Source organism: Pithys albifrons, chromosome 4 (genome assembly GCF_047495875.1).
Source record: "Pithys albifrons albifrons isolate INPA30051 chromosome 4, PitAlb_v1, whole genome shotgun sequence".
Taxonomy (NCBI): Eukaryota; Metazoa; Chordata; class Aves; order Passeriformes; family Thamnophilidae; genus Pithys; species Pithys albifrons.
The window spans coordinates 88,970,864-88,997,392 of record NC_092461.1 but is presented as its reverse complement, the minus strand read 5'-3'; the positions used below and the strand labels follow the sequence as shown (position 1 = coordinate 88,997,392).

Sequence of the window (26,529 nt, the reverse complement as noted above, 5' to 3'; positions counted from 1 at the left end):
GTCCCACCTCCATACAATCTGCATCATATCACTACGTGGGAGTCAGCACCTGCATGAAATCACAATCCGGAAGGAATTCCCTATGAAAGAAAACAACTCTGAGATAGCTGCTGCTGTTTCTCTAAAATTACCCCTGTATTATTATTCTAAGGAATCAAATAGCCTCCAGTTTCTTTTACTATCTCTTAAAGTTGCTTTTAGGACAAGAGCACATCTGAGACAGACACTACTGACTACTGTCACTACTTTTTCTTGGGACCACAGTCAGCAATTTGCTGAGTTCTGGTCAGTTCTCCACATCTCACATAAGGTCTAGACCACAGCACTGAACCATGACTCCATTTCTTCCAGCTACAGTCTTTGTTTAGATAACACTGCTGTGCCTCTAACACACTTTCAGTAGCACATACCTCAGCTTCCTTGATGGCAGAGTAGTGCCTCACACCCAAAGGGAGGTGTGAGCTCCCTCCTGCAGGAATTTATTGCACAAATGGTTATCACTACTTGAAGAAGGCATTCAGCGCACCATAAGCAGAAGGCAGAAGGAGCCTAGAGTGCTTCCTCTGCTGTAAGCTTCCCTCCCAAAAGCCTCCTCCCAGATTTGCCACAAGCCAAGAGGACAATGGCAAAGAACAAACTGGTCATAAATCCTCTGCTCGCCTAAGCCGACTCACCTCTGCTCTCATCAAAGCCACCACACTAATTAAGGGCTGGCCTGCAGCTGGTATTAAAACATAGAGGAACCAACGCGTTCCAGAAGACATAAACAGCACTCAAAGTTTGGACAGTCCCAGTAATCACATAAGGTTATACGGGTTTCTTTTTGCAAAATTAATCTTGGACTAAACCTTAGTCTGGCACAGGGATCATCATCATGAGCAAAGAATCAGCATATGAAATATGATTAAATTAATCTAAGAACACACTCGAGATGCACCAAGTAACCCTCTGCAGCAATGGCAGCTTAAGCAGATGCTCAAGTCTAACTCCTACTTATTAGTGTGACTGAGTAAGCCTTTTGATAGCAATGTAATGCTGGCAAACTTGTACAGCAGTAGGGGTAGAGAAGAACAGCTCTTGAACTACCTTATTCATGGACTAACAAGACTAAAAACAATGCAAGGTGCAAGCTCTCATCTTTTAAAGCATCATCTGGTTACATTTTCACAAGTAACAAGTACCTAAAGCCCAGTGATACATAACCACTTAACATATTGCGTACATAAACCTGGTTTAAAGGGTCCAAGGGTCCAAGGCAGCAACAATGGTATTGGCAGGTCTAACACTGCAGAAGACCAGAGCACAGGATCAAACCCAAGCTAAGCACACAGCAGTCAAATCTTCAGTGTTTCCATAGTTCCCATAGTTTAAAGCCAATTCTGTCAAACAGTGCTCTCTTAACATGGTATTTGATGTTCAAAATGAAGCTGTTCTGACTCAAAAGTGGGTTGACTTTTTGTAACATAAATCTTTTGTTAATGTTCATATAAATCAAGTATAGCTGAACAGATTCTTAAAGGATATGACCAAAAATTAATTTGCCACATTAGCTTCAGGTTAACAAATTCTTCTGCTTGGAGACAGTCATACATTACCTAATGCATTTGAAGGTTCTTTGCAGCACACTGCTGTTCCTGAGTTTTGGAAAGAAACCTATTGTGACCTCAAAATTTTTGTGCAGAAAAAGCTGAACTCAGTAATTCTATTGGAAATAGGCACTACAACATAATGCTTTTCTTATAAGTTTCTAAATATCCAAAAGAAGTGAAACATGACCTTCAAAAGCCAAATGTTTATATTACATATTACATGTTCCACCTGCATAGGCCAAAGATCCAGATCTTTATAGAATATATGAGGTGACACACATTTTAAATTGCATGTACATAATACACAGTATTTTGGTTACGTCACATAAACCAATCTAGCTAAAGATTCTCCTCTTTCATCCACTGGGATTTCCAGATCATCAGAATTGTGGAGTTTTTGCTTCAATATTTAAACTAATTTAAAAGACATCCCATAGTCAAAATTCTGCATCATCTCACTATTTGTAAAGAAAACAAATACCAAAAAAAAAGAGAAAAAATAGCACTTCTTCAGTTGCTAACATGATTTTTTACCTGATAACAATGCAGATTTTTGTATTCTTTGTACAAAGCTTTTTTGTATATTGATATAGTGCCTGCTACAGTTCTATACACAAGAATCAGTCATTTGTGGACAGAAGCTGTTTTTTATGACAGAAATAAAGAGTGGTTTAGTTGAGTGTTCTAATATTTTTCTACTGGTCCAAAAATCCAGTATATAATGTCTCTATGCCAAAAGGTAGAGACATTGCAGTTCAGCTTTCCAATGTAAGACTTGCGTTGCCTAATCCTCAGATGAAATTTAGAAAGTAGTAATCTTAAGATCAAAAGGAACAGCAATTTACTTATGATCCATAAACCTTTAATAAACTAGAAAGTTCCTTAACTTGATCCTCAATAGCATTTCATTTACTTCTCTTTTTGGTCATATGCCAAGGGAAGGGGTAGGGATATGTACACAAAAATCCAAAAAAATCAAATTTACAAATACCAAACTCTACTTCTTTTATGCTAATCCTGGCATTAGAATTTCCAGAGCACTTCTCAGTCCCAGTACTATTGTCTCCAAGAATTCAATGCCCAATCTGCAGTGTGTGTAAAGGATGCGACATATGGAAAACAGATTTTCATAATTTTTCCAGTAAAAATTCCCCTTTTTTCAGACAATTAATTCTTTCAATGAAATCATGGATACAATGAAGCAAAATCATTTTAATGAGCTCCTTAAATAGCCTGCACAAAACTGAATGTGAACTACTCATTTCAACATACAACCTTTGAGCAAATAAGCACCTTCTCAGGGGCATAACATCCTTCCTAAATCAAATCATACATCTGTCTCATGGCCTTACAAAGTTACCTCACTTCCTTCAGAGAGACTAATCCAAGCAAACAGTCTCCTTAATAATGGAATATAGGAGACAATATGGTGGTTGGTTTAAATGGATCTGGATCACCATTTTCTGAGAAGCATTTGATGCTATCCATTACCATTTCCCTTGCAGCTCAAAAATGCCTGTTCTTCATGTAAAGCCACTCCTTTTCCTAGGACAGCAACATCTTCACAGGAGATTTCCAACCAAGCTGCAGACTCACAAGGCTAAAGACTGAGATTTCCACATGGATCTATCCACAACAGTTCAAGTAACACAATAAAAAGCCCCCTGATAGTCATCACCTGCGTACCACTGAAAATGGCAAATTATCAAATTATCTGCACCCATTAACTTCATTTTCTCAGAGCCACCAGAAAGAACTGGAACAGCATCATGAGGAAATGCATCCTGCAATATTGTTCACATCCTGTTTGCTTCTGTTTAAAAACCACTCAAAGTGGCCTTTGGCAACATAAAGGAAGTTCTTGTGAATTCCTGACATAAGGAAAATATTCTTTAATCCACACCAACAGCAATGAAAAAAAATTAAAAGGAAAGGCTTCCTACTTCATCATCCACTCATTTCAGGAGGCAAACGCTGCAAAATGCAGCAGTCACCGCTGATTAGATCAGCTTTGAAGAGGAAGTCAAAAAAGACAGACATGGATATACACTCATTTCAAGTGTTGTCAGAATCAATAGGCATGTATATCCAAGACAGAGAATCAGAGGATATGCACTAGAATCTCCTAAAATATGCTAAGTAACCTCCATATTTTCAAATTTTGAAAATTTAAAAAGGTCCGTATATTCTGAGTTTTAAATTCACAGAATTCTGCCTGTTTCCAGAGCAAGGCATACATATAACAACAGCAATAAAAATATGCAATAGAAACTTCTCAGGATCCAAGAAAGACTGTATTCATATAGCACTGTGATATTTATGGATAAAAAGAACGTTTTAAGTATTCTCAAAACACTTTACTTTAGAGAGTTCATCAGGTTCACGAAAGAAACTTCCAGGAAAGAAATGTTCATTTTTCATATAGAGTAGTAAGTCTTGTGGTTTGTGGGAATTCTCCGAACAACATGGTTTCATGCAAGATGCAATTCTCACCAACTACACCAATTAAAACCATAGCGAAGCCAAAACTAAAATGCAGTTTGAATCCCTTTCTACTGCTGGCTGCAGTAACCTATGTACAGTGGACCACACTAAAATTCATCAGAGGAAATACACAGGCACTATCACTGCCACCTGAAGAAAAATGTTGGAAGTCTTAACTTCTTCCCGCACTTTGGCAGCAAAAGATAAAAGTAAATTGAAATTGCTGCTACTTGCACACTAGTTCTTGTAAATTTTACCCTAGAAATCTGGTTCTGGAAGCCCTGACTCGTTTCTCCTTTAAAAAATGAGAAGCATGAATTTCCTATGAGGTTATTCTGGTGTTTAATATTTGCTAAGACTTACTACATTTCTACCAACCTTTGCTGCAAATGAAACCCAAAAAGACAAAACAGGATGGCTTTCTTGGCTCTTTGCTTAATACTACCTCATCATACAGAAAGCAACAAGAGGCCTCCATCATCAGAGCCTGGGACACACGTGTCCACTAACTCAGCTTGAGCAGCCTGAACAGGGTGAAAAGGCCAACACAGAGGGCCAGCTCTGCTGGCGGAGAACCAAGAACCCACGTTTCAAGCTGAACCAACAAGTAGAAGGGAAGTACAAACTAGAAGTTCTTTTCGTCCAGGGAAGACAGAAAAAACATAAATTAAAGGTAGGCTGATAAGAGTTGGGATGTATTAATTAATTAAGGGAAGTATGCCAAAAATTCCCAGCTAAATAAAATAAGAACCGTATAAACCAATTTTTTTTAAATACCAAACCCAAACACATTCAGTGTGAATTCAGGACACCAAAACTGTAGAAAAAGGCATTAAGGATAGCAGAGTGCAGAAAGCAGAAAGGAAAATTTAACATGTTTTAAATACTTGTTTTTTCCGTCTAATCATTTTAATTGCCTTTAATAACATTCTACTAAAGTAAATCTGGCCCCCATGATTTAGCTTACTGTATTTATCACCATTGAAACTACTGGGAAAAGAATGCATATAGTAATCTGTGTATATGTGCACGTCCCTCTCAGTATTGTGCATCCTGCTTTCCTCATCTGCTGCCTATTCAAGAAGTTCAGCTGAAAAGAGCTGCACGAGTTTTTGGATGAACAGCTAACAAAAAGACTTTGGACTTTTTGTGTGACAGGTTAACAAAGTTTCCAGAAAAGAATACGAAGTGTACATAAGCTTCTAAAGAAAAGACGTTAATAAAAATAAAAGCATTCTGATGACACCTGGTGGCCACTTCACACAAGGAAGTAATTGCATTTTATCTGAGAAAAGCAGATCAAACAGAAACGTGTTACCTATTCTATTGGTAAGGATATCTATAGAAATGACAGATGATATTATCAATTAGAATAGATATCCATTAGAAAATGCACATTTACATGTCTGTCTATATCAGAATTACTGTATTACTGGTAGACACAGACATATTCAAAAATTTAATTATTAGAAACAAACCCTGTTTTTCTCTTAAATAAAATAGAAAGGAGAACACTGGAAGTATTTCAGCTCAATCCTACAAGACACAGGAAACCAAATTTTTTCAGTTTTGATTTTCCAGCTTGGTTGCTGACATAAGGCAGAGAGTGATGGGGAGAAGCACAGTGGAAGTAGAGGGCTGCCTCACACCAGAATGCACTGGGAAGGGCTCCTTAGAATAGATGCTGTTCCAAATCCCTCCAGCAGAGTCAGTCCTCCAGCACACTTAAGCAAAGTGAACAAACCAGCATTCTCATCTTTGTATTACTGGATCTCTAACAGAAAGAAATTAACATCCATCATTAGAAATTAGTATAAATAGGCAATAGCTGTACACAGATCTCAGCTATGGGCATCTTCTGATGCAGCCAAACAAAGAGACAAAGGCATACACCTGCCTCCAAAGGTGGGTTCAAATTAACACTTGCATGTTGGAACATCAGAACCATGCTTGATACTGGGGATAGTGGACATCCTGAGTGTCGTTCTGCTTTGATTGCCCACGAACTGTCACGACTCAACACCGACATTGCTGCTCTCAGTGAAGTTCGTCTTCACGAGTAACGCAGCCTTAAAGAACATGGTGCTGGCTACACCCTCTACTGGTCAGGCAAACCCAAAACCGAAAGACACCTTTCAGGAGTTGGCTTCATGAATAAAAACTCCATTGCCTCCAAACTTGAAAATTTGCCGACAGGTCATTCTGATCACATTATGTCCTTACACCTCCCACTGCACAACAAGCAACATGTTGTTCTTTTTAGTGTATATGCCCCAACTCTCCAAGCTGACCCTGAGGAAAAAGACAAATTCTACACCAACCTGCGCTGCCTCACCCAAAAGGTTCCTGCAGGTGATAAGCTCATAATCCTTGGTGATTTCAATGCCAGACTGGGAAAGAACTCTGAAACCTGGAAAGGAGGACTGGACAAGCACGGCATTGGAAACTGCAACAACAACAGATGCCTCCTGCTAGAGTTTTGTGTAGAACAGCAGCTAACCATCACCAACACTCTCTTCCAGCAGAAAGACAGCCTGAAGACAACCTGGATTCATCCTTGATCCAAGCACTGGCACCTCACTGATGCCACCCTCGTTGCTCACACAGAAGCAGCTCTGCAGTGCTTAACATCCTGCTTTGCTGAGGCTGCTGAGCTTTTTGGGCTGCAAGTCAGCTTGAAGAAGACAGAAGTTCTCTACCAACCTGCACCTCAGGAAGTCTTCCATCATCCCCACATCACCACAGGCAAATCAGAGTCTAAGTCAGTCCAGCAGTTCACCTACCTGGGAAGCATCATTTCCTCAGATGGTAAGATTGACAAAGAGATATACAACAGGCTAGCAAAGGCATACAGAGCCTTCAGAAAACTCCATAAAAGAGTCTGGTGCAATAAACACCTGAAGAAAAGTACAAAGATCAGTGTCTACAGAGCCTTTATACTGTCTACTCTTTCATATGGGTCTGAATTACGGATCATCTATCGCCACCACCTGCGGCTCCTCAAACATTTCTATCAGTGCTTCCTCCATTCAATCCTAAACATCCACTGGTCTGATTACGTGACCAATGTGTCCGTTCTTGAACAGGCAGGAGCACCAGTCTCGAGGCCATGCTGATGAGAACGCAGCTGCGCTGGGCAGGGCACGTCTCCAGGATGGAGGATCACCGCCTCCCGAAGATTGTGCTCTATGGTGAACTCGCCACCAGCTGCCACAAGAGAGGAGCCCCCAAGAAGAGATACAAGGACTCCCTGAAACAACACCTCAGCCTTGGCCATATTGACTGCCACCAATGGTCCACTCTGGCCTCCAATCAGGATTCATGGAGACACACCATTCACGACGCTGCTGCTTCCTTTGAGAATGCACGGAGAGTCAGTCTCGAGGAGAAAAGACAATGCAGAAAGAACCATGCATCGCCAATATCACCTAATGAGACGTTCCGCTGTGCCTTTTGTGACCGGACTTGCCTATCCCGTATCGGCCTTTTTAGCCATCAGCACGCTTGCAGCAAGCGTGGGTAGTGCCCTTCCCAAATCTTTGTTCATGAAGCCTAGCCATGATGAGGATGACAAAAGCCTCCTTCACTCCAGGTGAGGACCAAAACGAGGCTGAAGGCCAAAGAGGCTCACACTCCTCCCCAGCAAAACACACTCTTGCTCAGCAGATGAAGAGTAGAGGTGAATGAGGTAGGAGGCCGTGCTACCTGGGAGAGAGGATCTGGGGGGATGCCACAGCAGCATCCACCTTGCACTGAGGTCCATATAATGCAAACACATCTTCTCAGGATGGGTCCCTGGCAGGTAGAACTGAAGGAGAGAAAGAACTGAACAGAAGGAACAGCCCCTTGCTGACACCACCATCACCATTTACTAGTCCAAAGCATTCATAGCAGAGGTATTTTGGGAACAAATACCATGAAGGTTTCAAATCCTGCTGCTTGTCAACAGTATCCATTTCCCTCCATGTCTATTTCTTTCAATCTAACAAATTTGGTGCCTACCTAAATCAGTCCCTGAAATTCAGCAGTCTTCCAGAACCAGCAATATGCTTAAACACTGCATGGTGGCAGCAGGATTCACATGAGGCACATGTGTTCAAGTGCATTTCCATGCATGAGGTGTAAGAACAGGAACATTTGCACTGGGGACCACTTCCCTAATACCTTCAAAAATTATGAAGCTTCACTCTGTTCTATCTAAGAGCTGCACCTTGCTTACCAGATTTCTGTTACTTGGGTATCTAGTGAGCAAATCCCTCTTCCTGTTTTGAAGAACACAGTTTAACAGCTACACAAGACTACAATGCATTTCCTTCAGTTGCTGGTTTATCATAAACTCAAATATCCAGTCAGCACCCACAACATCAAACAGCTCCCCAGGAATATAGCAGCGATGGAACCCAGTGTGAGAGGAGTCTCTTTTTCCCACCAGAGCCTGGCAACCACACAGAGATCCTGCTAACCTGGCCATCAGGTGGCATGATCAGGGTGACACTGCAGCCCTCCTCATTCACAGGCTGGGAAGACAAGTGCCAGGTCAACTTGGTGGTCCTTCTAACTCCTCAAAGCCCTCCTCAGCAGTGAGCACAGCAGGTTGCTGGACCCTTTGCAGACAGTTCTCGTGACATCACAGGAGGCCACGGCAGGACCATGAAGTGCTTCCCTGGGCAAGGTACCTCAGGAGCTGTGTCAGAACTGCAACTCGGTTGCACAGCCTCTGTATTTCCTCAACACATCATCACTCTCTCTCTCAGGAATGCACTAGTAGAGTGTTATTACTAAAAATACTACTAATTCCCCAAAAGGTACCGAGTTGAAATCAATTCCATGAACTTTCCTGAAATCAATAGGTTTTAATGAACACAGAAAACATACTCTGTAGCAACCACAGGCAAGTACCAAGAGACCACGCTAGAGTAAGAAATTGCACCTGTTCCAACACTCTTCTGGCAGGAAAAAATTGACATATCACTAAGCAGGCTATTGCTCAGCTCAAACACCCCCAGGATCTGAGGGACCACATGTTTACCCTTGTGGGTGACCTGCATGGTGACTTATCACAGCAAAGTGCAGCTAGGACACAAAGTCCAACCTCCACACCACAGACAGGGCAGGGTTTCAGCACTGCACTCTCAGGTGAATGAGCAGCTCCCATTAGAGAGCCAGCCCGCTCCTCTGACAGAGAAATGCGGGCACAGAAAGTAGACTGCAAGTCAGCTGGGCTGCTTTCTATATCAAAGGGTCCCAGTGTAGCCTGTTTTTCTCTCAGAGGATAAAAACAATATTTAGCCATGTGTATCAGTCACCAACAGTCATTTTCCTAATATTCACCCTGGGAAAAACTTTAACAAGTGCTATAGGACTTCTTTTCCTAGCTCTTATCATCAATGGAAAAGAAACAGCAATGTAAAATTAAAGCTTACAGAAAATGGGAGCAAAAATATTGGTTTATGCCTTTCATGGCAAAACATAGTATTAAGCATGCTGTTCCATCATGCATTTTCCAGAAGACTTGAGCATTACATCCTATTTTTCCTGAAGAACTATGATTCAGATTTTTGTTTTCTGATAAATCCATAAATATTTGATAATGAAATGCAACTGCGGTTTTGTCAGCTGTGAAGCCTTCCTCATTCTAAAGAACCAAATTCTTTAGCTTTTTACACAAAACAGGAAAGGAATTCACTTCTAATGGTGACTCTGCAACTCCATTTTACAATTAAAAATACAATTACATTTTTATACAATTTAAAATTTTGCATCAAGTGCACTATTTTTCCTGGATTTAATATCTGACATTATTTCTATATACTAAACAATACAGAAGATTTTACTGGTTAAACCCCTTTAACAGCACAAATCATGGCAATATAAACACACAAAGGATCCTATTACAACCATTACACTTTTCTCATCAATCTCATTCTGTGCTACTGTGCTAAGGAGATCTAAGTATTCTTAGATGCACACACAATGGAAAAAATAAATACTCCATTAATGAATCCTCACAAAATTCTCCCTCTTGCCAAATCATAGAATTGTTTAGGTTGAAAAAGACCATTAAGATCATCAAGTCCAACCAGCACTGCCAAGTTCACCACTAAACCATGTCCTTAAGTGCCACATCTACACATCTTTTAAATACCCTCAGGGATGGTGACTCCACCACTTCCCTGGGCAGCCTGTTTGAGGGCTTGACAATCCTTTCAGTAAGAGAATTTTTCCTAATATCCAACCTAAACCTCCCCTGGCACAACTTGAGGCCATTTCCTCTTGTCCTACTGCTTGTTGCCTGGGAGAAGAGAGTGACCCCCACCAGGCCGCATCCTCCTTCCATGTAGTTGTGGAGGGCAATAAGGTCTCCCCCCTGAGCCTCTTTCTACTGGCTAAACAACTCCAGCTCCCCCGGCTGCTCCACAACCTTCATGAGCTCCACTGCCCTTCTCTGGAGATGCTTCAGCACCTCAATGTCCTTCTTGTAGTGACTGCATGAAAACTGGACTCAGGATTCATGATATGGCCTCACCAGTGCCAAGTACTTGGGGACTGCTGGCCAGACTATTTCTGATACAAGCCAGGATGCCATTGGCCTTCTTGGCACCCGGGCACACTGCTGGATCATATTTAGCCACACTCAAACAGCACCTCCATGCTCTTTTCCACCAAGCACCTTTCCAGCCACTCAGTCCCCAGCCCACGGCGCTGCGTGGGGTTGTTGTGACCACGTGCAGGACCCAGCACTCCACTCCACACACTCTTCATACAATTGTCCTCAGCTCACCGATCCAGCCTGTCAAGATCCCTCTGCGGAGCCTTCCTGCCCTCCAGTAGATCAACACTCCAACCCAACCTGATGTCCTCTGCAAAGTGACAGAGGGTGCACTTGATCCCCTTACCCAGATCACTGATATTTAACAGACCCCAGTGGCAAACCCTGGAGAACACCCTTGTGATTGGCTGTCAGCTGGATCCACCACCACTCTGTGGGTCCAACCAGCCAGCCAGCGTTTAACTCAGGCATCCTAAATCCACTATGTATATTTTAAATTACTCAAATACATACTAACATCTAAATTCAGCTGAACTCACTGGGAATAGGGCCTTTGAAAATCAAGATATTTCTTCAGGTGCTTATAAAGAATTTGAAAAGTAATGCCATATATCCAGATTTCACTATATTTATGAAAAGACTTGTTATGCAGAATTGAATAAAATTACATAAATGTAATTTTTCTATTTAAAATAGTTTCTATTTTGAAAACTCAACAACTAAAAATGCTTAGCTGCATTAATAACTCCTTCTCCAGAATGCTTCATAAGAAAAATTAAGTTATATTAGACTATTTTTAATAACTTGGACATTTTCAAAGTCCCCAGTTATAAATGAAAGACTACAGAATAAAGGTACCAAATGCACAAATCCAATGCTATTAAAAGGCAGACACATGAGATCTCATGTATCTTGTGCCATTTGTAAAAAGGTTGTTTTATTATCAGTGTAACTAATCACAATGAAGCCATCTCTTACAATCAAAGTCATTACAATGAATTTTCTTTACAGCTACAGAGAAATGGGATTTGCTGTTCCATATCAAACTAGAACAGGCTGTATAAATTCTTCATATTTATTGTTAAATGTAACTTTTATCTATAAAATCAGCCATGAAATATTAAAAACTGAAACAACAGAATTTATATCCTTTACTTAATTTAGTTTAAATGGTCTATTCACTAAAGAGAGGGAAAAAAGGTTACATACGTATTATAGTGTGCCCTCCCCTCTCCCCCCTAAGCATTTCCATTACAAACCGCCAAGTTTTTGGAATTTATAACGCGGCTGTAAAAATCCACTTCTTACTTAAAGTTGGTATACTTTTCCTTTTACAAATTTAAAAAAAAAAATCTCTTCCAGAAGGAAGGCAAGGAAGGAGGTGAGAGAAGGGGAAAAGCAATCAGACTAAAAATTTTAATGCTTGGGCACTTAAATCAGTCATGAAGAGCAACCTACTGTAATTCGGGCCCATTTTGCCCCCTGCCCGAGGAACCACTGGGAGATGGTCAGCTGGGTGGACGGACACCAAGTACCAACCTCCAGCTGCTGCTGACCTGCCAGGTTCAGGCTGGCAGACTGGGGAGGAAAGCCTCCCTGTCCTACTGCTGTCTCCTAAAGTCATCTGTACAACTGGGAATTGGACAAATGGGAAGAGTGAAAACAGCAAAAAGCACTAAAATCAGCTTTGTTGGAAAAGAGACAGACAAAACACATCAGCACATCTTAAAAATTAAAAATAGATGTAAAAAATTATGTAAAAAAAAGCTTCTCCTACTTCAAAGATATAAGACTTGAGAATTCAGGAAGTGGAGATTGGACAACATATAGTGCAATGAAAACTGCAACAGAAATATAAAGGGAAACAAAAACCAGCAGAAGGTCATCAAAGCCAAAGGATTAAGGTGTACAAAAAGACAGCATGGAAAACAACTCATACATAAGAAGGTAGATTCCAAAATTAGGCATGAAATAAATCAACAGGAGACAAGTAACCTAGGACCTTCACATGAAGGCTACAACCTAGGCTATTCCCTACTAGTAATATCTTACTTTGAGCTTTTTCCCAGAGCACAACAAAAAGCACAAAAGCAAAAATGTACCTTCCTTTTCAGTGTCCCTGTTTTACAGTCAGAAAGAAACAGCGAACGAGCAAACTCTGCTTTGGTTCTCACAGTGCAGCTGGTGAATTGGGCAGGCTGGCAGGAGCAATGGCCAAGCTACACCAGGCAGCTGCCTGCAGGTACCGTCCCAGGGGCACCAGGGAAGGTGGCAACAACCTGAACTCCGGGGATTTTCCCATTTGCCCCAGGTGATGCTGCGCTCTTTTGCTTAGAGGAAACCACCAAGGTCATGGGTTCAAACATAGCCTTTATTTAGTCTTCAACTAAGATTTTTCATCAAAAAAACCTGTCTTAGCAATTCTTTAACCACAGTCCGTGAGGCCTATGTACACATATTGCAACTCACTCCCAGAATAATATGAGCAAGGAAGGTTTATATAAACTCTTTCTTTCTCTACTGTGATTCAGGCTTGGAGATAGTAACAAGTTAAAAAAAAGTAACCTTCACATAAAGATCCTTTGGTGGACTAGATTAATCTGGCAAACATAGACAGCAGAGGATATTTCCAAAATATGTGTAAAAAACAAACACAGTAGAAAAATATTACCTATACACTCTCCTGCCACACATTCAAAAAGGTATATGAGCAAAAAGAACTACAAAGTATGAATATTAAGGATCTATTAGACATTGATATCATTCATTATTTTGATATAATTTGATTTGCAATTAAGATGAACAATGAGGAACAAGAGAAAGAATGAGAAAGTTGGTCCCCTAACACAAACGCAGCTTTAAAGCAACCAGACTCAAAGAGCAAAACTGCAATCGTAAAATCAGTTACCAGTTTATGGAATTTATGTCAGATCACCAACAGAAAAAAAAGATGCAGGAAAACAGAAGCCTGAACCAGGTGGCAAGGATGCTCTAAGGGATTAGGTGGTGCTATGGCACAAAAATCTGCACTCGATTCCCAAAATTCCACAGTTCAAAATCACTCAGGTACTCAAGTCTGTATCCACCTGGTATGCTGACCACTACTGTACTGGGCAATGTCAGGGATTTGAACGTCTGGATCAGAAAGCAAGACCTGGAGTCCCATTTAGGTACTGGTATCTCACATACAACACAGGGAGAGAAATGAAAAATCCAGCTCCTTTGCAACAAGCACAGGGCTAGAGAAAGGCAGCAAGCTACCTGGACAAAGGAAAGAAGATACTGACTCTGCAGAGCTACTACCACATTATGTACCTCTCACGAATCTGAGAAGTCTTGTTCTCGTACCTGTGGCCTGCCTGATGCACGAGCAGCCTGAAGCAGACACCTAAGCAAAGCCTCCTCCAAACCTACTGCAGGGAATCAGTAACAGGGTGTCCCCACTTCTGAAAACAGCCTGCACATCTGCAGGATTTGTACACTTTCATGATGATTCAATAAAATCCACCTCCACTCCAGGAGTACTTTTATATTTTATGTTAAAAATGCATAGACAATGAGAGTATTTCATTTGAATTCGCTGTATTTATTAGCATTTATGGTCAAAATGTATTCATTACACAAACACATATTGAATAAACATGAGCAAACATTTATTAATTGTTCTACCTGTCTGCTCTTATTTAGTGGAAGGACACTGAAAAAGCATTTAGGAGCACTTTGCAGAACTATTCACAAACATTTTTAAAAGCAAAATCTCAACAATATTGCATTTAATAATAAAGCATATTTTACAAAGTACTGGAATTTTAGGGAGTGCCAGTCTTTAAAATGTGCCTTTAAATTACCCCTGTTTGGAATGACTGGCATGACTGTATTAGCTATACATTTTTTACATTGCTTTATCCAGTCAGTTCACTAAATCATTAAAAATATACACGACAGAGCTTCAGTTTGACCTGCAGTGACTCCTATATGTACTCTCAAAATTAACACAAGCAGTGAATGCTACTAATCTTCAACTTGTAATAACTGATCAAAGAATACTGCCCTGTAATTCACTACAAGCTAAAATCATAGTGCTGAACTGCGCATTTTCAAACAAGTGGTTTATAGCTCCAGATTTAAAATGCAAAGTTTCCATTATATTTAATAATTAAAATGCATGCTGTGTTATGGTTACATTTGGTGACTGGATTAGTAGTACCCCAACTGAGTTAAACAATGCCTTTTTCCTATTAGAGTCCATATTACCATATTGTCTATTTGTTTAAGAAAAGGAAGAAAAAAAGCACAGCAAGGAAGAAGGAATAAAAAAGAAATATGAATATCAAATGTACTGAAAGACAGTGAGGACCAAGACAGCAAGAAGACCTGGTATCAGCAAAATCTACACTAGCTGAAAGCAGAAAAGCTGAAATATCTGTGCATTTAAAGTATGAAAACTTTTTTAATAAAAGGAATATTCTCCCTTTGTCAATGTGTTCTTATTCAAAGTAAGGGGTTTAAAGCTCAGTTTGTTTTCCTATTTGCAGGCTCTACAAATTGAGGGAATACAGACATCACTGTCAAAGAGCGGACTCTTTCAGGCTGTCAACTTCTTAATCAGGGTCTGACTTCACTGGAAAGTGTGAAACTATGTCATTATTTATGCTTGGCAATTCTGATGGTTTAGACAAATCCAGCACTATGAACACCATCACAAAATTCCTGCTGCGATTTTATTTTAGCAATTATATACCCTTTTTTCTGTGCTTTCTAGGTGGTTTATTCAAATAAAATTTAAACATTATGTGAAGTCTTTCTGCTCTCCCAGAACTAGTCCTATTGAAATCAGACACATAACTTACAAGGATGGAAAATAATTGAGAAATAAAATAAAAATGAAACCATGGCCACAGTGACACCAACTTAAGTTTTCTCAGCACTGTCAGCCCAAAACTCTGTAATTGCAAGTTTAAAGATAAGATTGAGTACTTACAACTAATGTATAAATAAAATTTTATTTGACAACTATTTTGCCGAAAAAGACATACTCTTTACGTGCCTGCACTTCCCTGTAACATTTAAATATAAACTTAAGAGGTTACATTTGTTTTCATTTCAAATATATTTTAATTACTCCGGTACCAACAGCAGATACAAAGACAAGCCTATGTGCCTGAAAGCTTGCCTACTTCTCCATCTGCAGGAGCTGGCACAATATATTACCTCTGCCTGTGTGCCACCTCCTCAAAAATCTACCCCCTTATGGGCTGGGCTATATGCCCTTCTCATATTGATGACAAAGGGGTTTTTTGATTTTTGATTTTCACATTTTGTAGATTTTAGGAACACAGTAACTGTAGCAAATGTAGATTTAATGTGCTAATATTATGGCAGCCTAAGTTCATTGTTTATACATCCTAACCCTCAGCATTTATCAGCAGCTCAAATTCTCTTTGTTGCTTAGTCTCTCTTCAAGGTAAAAAGCTGAATGCTATCACAAAGGCCTACAGAACAAGACATAAACACAGGTCGAAGTGACCCAGAACTCAGAACTGGAAGAGCTCCAAGAGACCTTTGTGTGCCCGACGAAGAGGAGAATGAAGGACGGAGGGTCCCAGTGACCCCAGACCCAATTCCAGGGGTGTTGAACCACGGGGTGGGACTGGGGCTGGACTGAGAAATGTGTAAAGCAATGATTGGAGGGATCTTATTATAAAAGCCATGGAAACAAGAACTGGGGCACATGCATGCCATCATGTATTCCTGTGGGCCATAGGCCTGTGATATTAAAGGACCTTTACTTTTTATCTTACCCTACACTAACGTGGCTCAGAGTCCTGCTTTGGGGGGGTCACTCATGGCAACAATATAAAACACAAAGGTACACATTCTCGGGGGTGGGGGGGAGAGAAAGTTCATTCAACACTCTCCCTCAAAATACTTTATTGATACAAGCAACATCTAAAATCATGATGATGTGAATGAACTAAAAGAGAAAGCATTCCTGGAAGTCAACCTCCACCAACAAAGCTCAGCGTGTTTCTTACTTGGAAGTGAGACCTAAGTAGCCTGGACAGAGCTGGCAAAATGCACTACCAGGTTTTCACTTGGTCTCTCCAAACAACTACCTACTGTACCTAATAACCTTGTGCCCAAGAAGCATTCCTGGGTTTTCAGAGAAGGACCTCCTTATGTCTCATCAGATGTCTGCTCTGGAGAAGCAGAAGAGACACCTCCAACGTTAGACCTACATCAAGTTTCTCTTCAGTCTCTTCCTGCCCTTCCCTCCTCAGCTTGCCATCCCTACAGCAAACTCCTCAGGTGACAAAGAAAATCAGACAGGGAACAAAGCCTACATACAATTGTCGGCAGATATCAGAGACACACACAAAGAAGTCAAAGAAATACTTGTCAAGAATTTTTGAGCTACCCGGATTTAGAATGGTGCCCAAATCCACAAGTCTGTAGCTTTGACACTTAAACCCCAATCAGAAACAACTAAAGAATAAAAAAGGTGGGTGCATTTTCATGCAACATATCTGCCAACTTCCTGGTACCAACAAGTAACAACACAACATTATTACTGTACAATAAAAACTCTGCTCAAGAACCAACCTGTTTCTTGGAGTAAGTTTGGACAAAAAAAATAAAATCCAATTTTATGTCTTTGGTTTTGTATGCACATACTATGAAATGGAAAGCTTGTGTTAGGTTCTGATCTTGATCATTTTGACACAAATTGAAAAAATTCTGTTAAACTAAATGAAAATATTCCAATTTATAGTCAGGTAAATAACATCAAATTCTAGACTCAAGTTTTCTTTCCTTCCTGATTAAATTACATTAATGTACACTCAAAAACAAAACAACTACTGCTATTCCTGCTGGTTTTTTCAGAATAACTTGACTGTTAACAAAATCCTACATGCACATTTACATGAAGCCATAAGGGTTCTTTCACATCTCTGCCATCTATCTGTAGGCTCACAACAACAAGGCTTACAGCAATATCGTGCTATGCGGGCACAAACCTATAGCCCTAAATGCAGAACAGAAGTGAAACTGTTTCTGTGAGGACCAACAGGCCACAGTTTTTCCCTAGAATATTTTTTATTAATTTGATATGTATATGAGAGAGCAAAACCCACAACATTCTATGCTTACACAGAATGCACCAGAAAAAGGTTCAAAACTAAATATCACATCTTCACATTGTTAAAAGGTTTGACATAGTATTTACTGCCATATTACTCCTAATTAGCAGTTTAGGCTTGTTAACAAGAACAGTTCATTTAAGGTAAACAGCAATTATCTTTCCATTGCATAGGTAAAACTTGTAAATAGGACAGCTCATAAATTCTAAGATGAGAGTAACTAGGAAACTATTCATTAAGGCTTGGGTTATAAATTCAAAACATGAAGCATAACATGCTTAAAGAAGGTTTTATTTTTTAAAGCATTCATTAGGCTTTCAGCTCCAAGTCTCAGAGTTTTAAATAATTTAAAATGAAAATGGGAACAACAGGGAAGGAAAAAAAACAAATGCAATTCAAATCTGTCCATTGTTGTACCAATAAAACTTAAAACAATAGAAAGGAAGTGGGCAGATTTTGAAGACAACATCCAGAAAACATTTTTATGTACTGTATCTTTGAACTTAGATGTTATGCTAGCACTGGTTCCAATGAAAAAAAAAAATAGCTCTGACTTAGAACAGTCAGGCTTTGCCCAAGAAAGGATATACAGGCTAAACTAGAAATTTTTATCACCGATTGCACTTTACTCTGGAGCTCTCAAAGCAAACAAACAAACAAGCTGCACTTTATCGATGTCTTTAGATTTTTTTATTTATTCATTCTGACTTTCCGGAAATGTACAACCTATTGAAAATTTATATGACACAAGGCAAGCCAGGACCCCCTTCCCTTTAAAGAGTGAGGTAAACCTCGGTTTGCCTTACATGGGAGCACGAAAAGAAACATCCTTTATTTCACTGGCATTGAAAATGGAAAGTGAAAAAGACAAAAGGAACAAATCAAACAAACAAAAAAACCCAAAACACAAGGATCATTTCCATCTTTGTTGCTTATTCAGTGTCCCAAATCCAATGTCAATTCAACCCTGCAGAAAGTATGTTACACAGCAAGGAAACTAGGAAAGTGCACCACTCTGCCTTTATTGACTTTTTGGAGTTTGCTGTCCTGTTCTCAAGCACTTTGAACAATCCAACTTATATATACTGCATGATTTCATTTAAACATTCAGTGAAAGACAAGCATGCAACAGGAATTATTCTCCATGTCAACAGACCACATGGCATCACAAAATGCATAAGTGCTGTATTCCTAAATGATGGTTCTTGGGGAGCAAGATGTGTACGTGTGCTGGCCATCCCATGAATGTCATGGCTTCTCAGAAGCCTTGTACTTGCTGCCTGCACCCCACACATCGGGAATCCAACACTTTTCAGCCATGCAGGATTTCCTGCACAGATGCAGAACACTGCGCAGAGAACCCCAGCACATCCAGTGAGCTCTGACAGACAGCAGGCATGAGACACAACTACAGCACACACGTTCCAGCCAGCGCAGTGCTTCCAGGAGGTACCAGCCCTGCCCTGACACTACAGAAGTAGTGAGTCTGATGCTTTCACATGAGAACAAAGACGGAAAGGTGCTAAAGGTTCAAACAAAGAAAGGTGGTGGGGGGAGTGGTCCTTCAGGGAATTTTTCTCTCCCTCCCAACACAGAGGTTTTGGGAGTTGAAGTGTCAGGACTGAGCACAAAAGGAGGGGTTGACGACTCCAGATTCCAACTTTAGTGGTGCCACGGAGGTGAGAAATAGACCCCCAGTACCTGGGAGGGGGAGAGGCATTTTTTCTGTGTGCTGGCTGCACTTCGTTTTGGACAGCTGCGGGACTACAAGCCACCATTTGCTGGGCTGGTGAGAGCTCCTTCTGGGTCTGCTCTTTCCCTTCCCTTCTCCATCTCTGGGCAACCTGAGCTTCAGAGAGAGAGAGAGGAGAGAGAGGAGGGTCACGGCTGTTTTGGGACACACTGCAGACCTCTTTCCTGGGGACTGACTATGACTGCATGGAGATTTCTGGGAACTACTACCACCCCTCAACTTCCAGAGTTTCCTTCTTTGAACAAAGGACAAGGAGAGAGTGCTCTTCCCCATGGAAAAGGTCCCATCCCTCCCACACGTGAGTGGTATTGCCTCTTGTCCCTACCTCGCTGGGAAAAGACTGAGCATGAGATGAGACACTGCCACCTGCTGTCCACATATATAATTGCACAGGGAGGAAATTACAGGTTTTCCCTGGGCTCTTTTTGGTGCTGTGGGAGTAGTTTGCTCTGGTCTGTTCATAGTTATATCTATATATATATACACAGTAGTTAAGAACAGTTATCCCTCCTATATACATTTTAAGTTAGTTTTTTTTTTATTTAATAAGGGGTGAAGTGTTTATTGAGGAGTCCCGTCCTCTGGTCTTGGCAAACACCTTGGTTTTCCTTAAACTAGGACAAAAGGTCACCCCAGTTCATGCTTATCCCTCAAACAGTCAAGTGGGTGATGCCAACATGCTACACATCACCAGTCCAGGTAAAGCAAGCTGTCTCCTCCTGATAAGCCAACTCTGGATTCTCTCACATGCTTATAGTAAATGTTTACAGCAAACCTGTTCAAGTAAATCCAACCACTAACCCACCGAATGGAAACAGGCACTGGCCACAGGCTCTTCCAGAGCGAGACCCGGCTTGAAAACCTGACTGAAGAGAGAACTCACATGTACAGAAGTAAAGCCATACTGGAGCTCCTTAGGCCATCCAAATGGCACCACATCAACCTGTTTCTGTCTTCGCTGAAATCAGAATTCTTCTCAGGATCTGCACACTTTTCTTGCTGGAATGTTTCCTATGGGAATGCTTACATACCACGTAACTGTATGGATTCCATTAAAAAAAATCCCATGAAATAATGATTTCCATATAAAATGATGACTTAGTATTACTGTTTGGATGAGTTTTGTTACACCCTGTAATTACAGTGGACTTTAACATTTTTATGTCTTTTTATGTCCTTCTACCTATATTTTGAGAAGAACATCTGAAATACCCAAGTGGGGCTAAGGACAACAAGAAACTTTTTTTGTAACTACAATGAGACAAAGCAATAGCAGACAGAAAAGCATCTCTGCATACATTTGTAGCTAAACAGTAATCTACAGATATGTACACATTCTGATGTATAAACTGAAACCTTCCATACCTTAACTACTCTGCATGCCTCCTCCTTGGCAACTGCATACACCACACACATAAAAACTTGTATTTTTAGACTTAGAAGGGCAGAGGCAATTAAAATTTATGTCTGTACAACTAAGGACGAAAAAAAATCTAAGAATATTCACAGCCACCCAGCCCAGTCAAATATAACCTGTACTGTTACAGATGTAGTTCAGTAGTAGGCCAGAAAAAAAACGTAGTACAGCTGCTACAAAGAAATTGAAATTAAGTATGAAAACTTCCACGTATATTTAACATAAACACTTTGGATGGGCAACAGTTTTCTGTAACTAGTTGTAGCGCAGGAAGGCAGGTATGGTTCCCTCATTTTAAACATACTTCTTTCTGCAAAGCAAAACATCACCTTTGGACTTTCTGCAAGTGAGAAAGTGAGAGATTACAAGAACAACAGCTTTACTTTTTTGCTTCTTCACTGGTTTTATACACATAGGTCAATAAACACTCTCTGTGTTAGCACAGACCAAAATGACAAAAAAAAAAAGTTTACAAGTAGGTATAGGTGCATTTAAACGTTCATACACTTTTGTGTAGTCACCTAAGAGTGTCCACTGCAAAGGCAGTCAGATCAAAGATTAAACCACTCCATCGTTATCGGAGAGATCTCGTGTGAACTTTGACACCCTGGACCAGGCAAGATTTAAGCAGTTTGCAAGACGACCTCCCATGTGACCCTACTCCTAATTCATTCTCTCCAAGACACCCACAGTTAATCCTAGACCTGTTAGTACTAAGCATCATCCTTACCTGTGAGAAGTCAGCTCCTTCTCCTGGGCAACTAGCAATAGGACAAGAGGACATGGTCTGGAGCTGCACCATGGAAGGTTTAGGCTAGGCATTAGGAGAATTTTTTCACAGAAAGTGTGATGAGGCATTGGAATAGACTGAGCAGGGAGGTGGTAGAGTCACTGTCCCTTGAGGTGTTTAAGAGAAGACTGGATATGGCACTCATTGGTCCAGTTGACATGGTGGTGTTCAGTCACAGGTTGAACTTGATGACCTCAGAGGTCTTTTCCAACCTAACTGATTCTGTGATCACCTCTGAGGTATATTGCTCATTTCCTCCATGCATTTGCAACCACCAAGAACTGCTGTCATTCACTCTGCTCCTTCTACTCGTGTTGTTTCCATGCCGAGGCTGCTGCTGGCCAGGCACTGTGTGCAGCTGCGCCTCAGGCAGTGCTGGCAGCCCTGGGTGGCTGAGCTGCCCCAAGTTAGCAAGGCCGACATAAAAGAAGATCTTGCTGGGGTAGAACAACCACAAGTGCTCTGCTAGCCAGCTGCTGACAATGTGTCAAAATGAAAGCACTATTTCTGTTTGGCTCCCTGTACCATCCAGAGAACAGAAAGAGACCACTTGGCCTCACGGCTGTTTCTTTCCCCATCACCACAAGAATCATAAAAGTCACTGAAGGAACCACAGCCACCACATCTGTTGAATCACATCTTGTCTTACCCCCCAAGCCTTCTAAGGATAATTTAGACTCCAGACATGCAATCTAAAAAGTGAATTCTTTAGCACCTTTAACATGCGCCATAATACGACAGCATTAATTTGAATGAATGACTAGACCAGATGTACCTTAAACCAATGTTTTTATTTGAGCAGTGGCATCATCCATCCCACGAAGCCTTTTGGTTTTCCCAAGAAAGGGAATATTTAAATTCTAAACCACAGCAGGAAATTCAAACGTACGAGCCACTCAACAATTCCAGTTCAACCACATTTCACAGGCCATATCTCTGCAGATTTTAACTCATACACAAAACCACAAATCTGTACACACTCAGAAGATGTAAAGAAAATACACAAAGCAAAGCCACGTTATTCTTAATGTTGTGCACACTAACACAAAAATGCTGTTCTTCACCACAAAAAGTTGGTTTAAATGGAGTATTGTGACTGACACCTGCTTCACACATTCTATCTCCAAGTAATGTTTTTCTATAAAAAGAGACAATGCAGTTCAATTTTTAAAAGCATTTCTAACAAAGAAAACATTCACACAATAAATTAGAAATCTTTGATGTTGCTACTATGCAATAGTTCCTACAGAAGAATGATAGTAAAGGATTTAACTCAGGTCGTTTGAATTATATTTCCCAAAATGCTAATAAAACTGACATGTTTGAACATACTGAAACAGTCACAGTCCATCATCGGGCTGTCACATCAGTGCATTTGACTTTTTTTAAATGTATGGATTATACAATTACTGCCAGGCTCCATATTTTATACATAAAAGCTACAATCTGATTATATGTCCATGCTGAAATAATTTATGAAATAAGGGTGGAATGACTGCAATGTTACTTCTATGATGAATGCAACTTGCTGTGAATAGTGTAGGAGATTGCAAGAGACCAAACTGAAGCCTGTAATTGTCTTCATCTTTCAAGAAGAGGTGTGACCTGGGAAAAATATAGATCCCAGCATCCAGAGCTCCAGCCTGACACAAACATCTTGATTACTCATGTTCTGATACAGGAATGGCAAATTTATAGTGTTCACAGGCCACACCTTTGGATTATTAAGGTAAGAATCACAGGGAATTACATCCAGCATTTAAATTATGTTAGTCTGTTATTGTTTTGCACCATCAGCAAATCACTTCTGCCACTATTATCCTTGCACTTTTGGATTTCCATTATTTACTACTCCCTAAGTGTTACCATCATGCTCAGTATGATACAGATGAACACACGCATGTGACAAACCCAAGGTCTTGCAAGTCTGCATCAGTACAACTACACAAAGAAGAAAGGAGGGCATATGAAAACAAGAAGCAGAACTATGCAAGTTCTAAGATCACTACCAGCTACAGCATTCAGAGCACAAACTACATTTTTTTCCTTTTCTTTCTCCTTAACTAACACGTTTGATATTAACATTGTGGTTCACAGGCCACGCTGATTATTTGACAGCAACAGGAAACCTGTCATGAGTCAAACAAGAATCACAGAATCACTTGGATAGGACGGGACTTTAAAGATCATCTGGTTCCAAACCCCCAGCCTTGAGCATGGACACCTTCCACTAGACAGGTTGCTCAGAGCTCCATCCAGCCTGGCCTTGGAACACTTCCAGGAATGGGGCATCCACAACTTCTCTGGGCAACCTGTTCCAGTGTGTCACCATCTCACAGTAAAAAAATTGCCTCAACAGATACACAGATCATAACCTGTCCTTCAAAGGCCACCCGAAGCAGTAGTTTTGCTTTAATGACTTTTTCTACTGAAGATGTACACTCCTTTAGAAATGTTTTAATAGAGTGCTATGCTATTTATGGGAATTGACTTTCCCTGCCACAATTTCATGGGTCACCTCAACGTCTACCAACTCCCTAGATCAGACAAAACAATGTTGAAAATCACAAGACTGACACCACAGAGAGCGCTCATGACTCAAGAGACAGAGTCCAGAGAAGGGCAACTGAGCTGGTGGTAAAGGGTCTGGAGCACAAGTCCTATGAGGAGCAGCTGCTGAGGAAGCTGGGGTTGTCTGGCCTGGAGGAGGCTCAGGGGAGGCATAATTGCTCTCTGCAACTACCTGAAACAAGTCTGTAGCTGGTTGGGGGTCGGACCCTTTTCCCAGGCAACCAGTGACAGCAGTGGACACAAGTCTTAAGCTGTGCCAAGGGAAGTTTGGACTGGACATTAGGAAGTTTTTCACAGAAAAGTTTAATTAAACATTGGAATGGGCTGCCCACGGAGGTGGTGGAGTCGCTGTTCTTAGAGCTGTTTAAGGAAAGCCTGGACGTGGCACTGAGTGTCATGATCTAGTTCACGTTGGTATTTGGTCATAGCTTGGACTCGATAATTTGAGGGCTTTTCCAACCTAACTGATGCTGTGAGTGCTCCAATCCTTTATCACTTGTTCAGAGCCGCGTACAGAGCACCTGAAGTGACGAGCATCGTCCCTCACCGCCAATCGCGCGACTACTCAAAGCTCATCCCTGCTTACGCTACGGTGACCTTTGGGAAAGCGCGGGGCGGGGTGGGAAGTAAGAACAAGCGGGCTCGGGCAACAAAACCCTTCCAAAGCAGGGCCAAGCCGCACACGCCAAAACTCGCGTCCTGCCGGCAGCGCGGGGCGGCACCGAGCGCGGCTGCGCCTGCGCAAACGCCGCCGCGCACCCCGTGCTGGCGCGGCGCCCCTAGGGCGCTGCGGGGCGGCGGCTCACGGGCCCGGGCACTCCCCGCCGCCGCCGCCGCCTCCGCCCCCGTCCCCTCACAGCGGGGGTGACTAGGGCGCCATCGCCCCGCGCGTGCGCACCCCGGCCCTGAGGAGCGAGGCCGAGGCGGGAGGGGGAAGGAGCGCAAAGCACGCGCCAGGCGGAACCGCGCAACGCGGCCCCCGCGCTCCCGTCCCGCTCGGCCCCCCGTCCCTCCTTTCCTTCCTCCCTCCCGCCTTCCCTGGCGCCCCCGCCCGCGTCGCCGCTCCGCTCTCCCGTCCCGCTCTCCCGTCCCGCTCCCCGCGCCGCCCGCCCGCCCGCGGCACAGCGGAAGGGCAGCCCCGCCGCGGCCCCGGGGCGGCTGAGGCGGCCAATGGGCGCGCGGGGCGCTCTTCCCGCCCCCGGCCACGCGGCCAATCAGCGCGCAGTGGGGGAGGAACGGGGCACGCGATTGGCTCAGCGGAAGCGCCACTGCCCGCCCGAAGAAAAAAAACGACGGCAACGCAGAGGCCCAAAAAGCCCGAGAGGAGCCGGCGGTGCGGCGGCCCCGCGAGCTCCCTCCGCCAGGCCCCGAGGCCGCGGCCCTTCCCGCGCCCCGGGCAGCGGGGCGAGGCGGCTGCGCCGCGGCGGGCAGCGCTTACCGCGCGGGGGGAGCCGAGCGCCTCCGCTTGTGCCGAGCCGTGTCACCAGTGGCGCGCCGTAGATCCGCCGCGCTGCGTCACGGCGGGCGGGGCCGGGCCGGGCCGGGGCGCGCGCTCGTGACGCGGCGGGGCGGGCGGGGCGGAGGCGCAGCTCGTGCTGGCGCGGGCCCCTCGCGCCCAACGCCGCCCCGCCGCCATCTTGCCCTGCGCGGACACGGGACCGGGAGAGAGGCCCCAGGGAGGGAGGGAGGGAGCGCTGACTGTTCTCACGGCATGGGCGTGCCGGGGAGGCCGCAGCGCCGAGCGCCGGCCCGGCCCAGGGCAGGCGGCGCAGGCAGCGGGCACTGTGGGAGCTTCCTGAAGCTGCGCGTGCCTCGGTGCCCGGCAGAGCCCGGTGTGACTGTGGCCTTTGTCCCCGCGGCATCGCCCGGCGCTGGATTACCCGGAATAACCTTGGGCCCTGAGGGGCTGTGCGTAAAATAAAGCTGCGGTTCCCAGGCTCGCCCTGCGCGGGCACTGCGGCAACACTTGGCTCTGGTCCCTGGGAAAGCTGCCCTGGAAGGGCGGTAAACAAGGCAGTCACAGCGCCGCAGCCATTCCCAAGGGCTGTCATTCGAGCGTGATACAGTCTCCAAGCTGTCCTTAAAAGTCCCTCAGAGGATGCAGTTTCAAAAGAGAAACAGTGAATAAGGCGAAGGACGCAATTTGTAAAGCAGTGTTTTATAAGCTCATGAAGAAACCGTGAGGATGAAGACCCTTAAATGTTCTTTCCCTCTTAAACTAACTCACATGATT

At 42.7% G+C, this 26,529-nt stretch overlaps 1 protein-coding gene across 1 annotated transcript in view; it reads right to left on the bottom strand.

Moving 5' to 3' along the window:
* The window catches only part of ZNF407 (zinc finger protein 407), a 352,657-nt gene extending 326,712 nt beyond the window's left edge, over nucleotides 1–25,945 (bottom strand). The window contains exon 1 of the mRNA XM_071554926.1: nucleotides 25,735–25,945. The gene's annotated coding sequence lies outside the window, so the exon portion shown is untranslated. The remainder of the gene's footprint in view (nucleotides 1–25,734) is intronic.
* Between the last annotated feature and the right edge of the window lie 584 nt (nucleotides 25,946–26,529).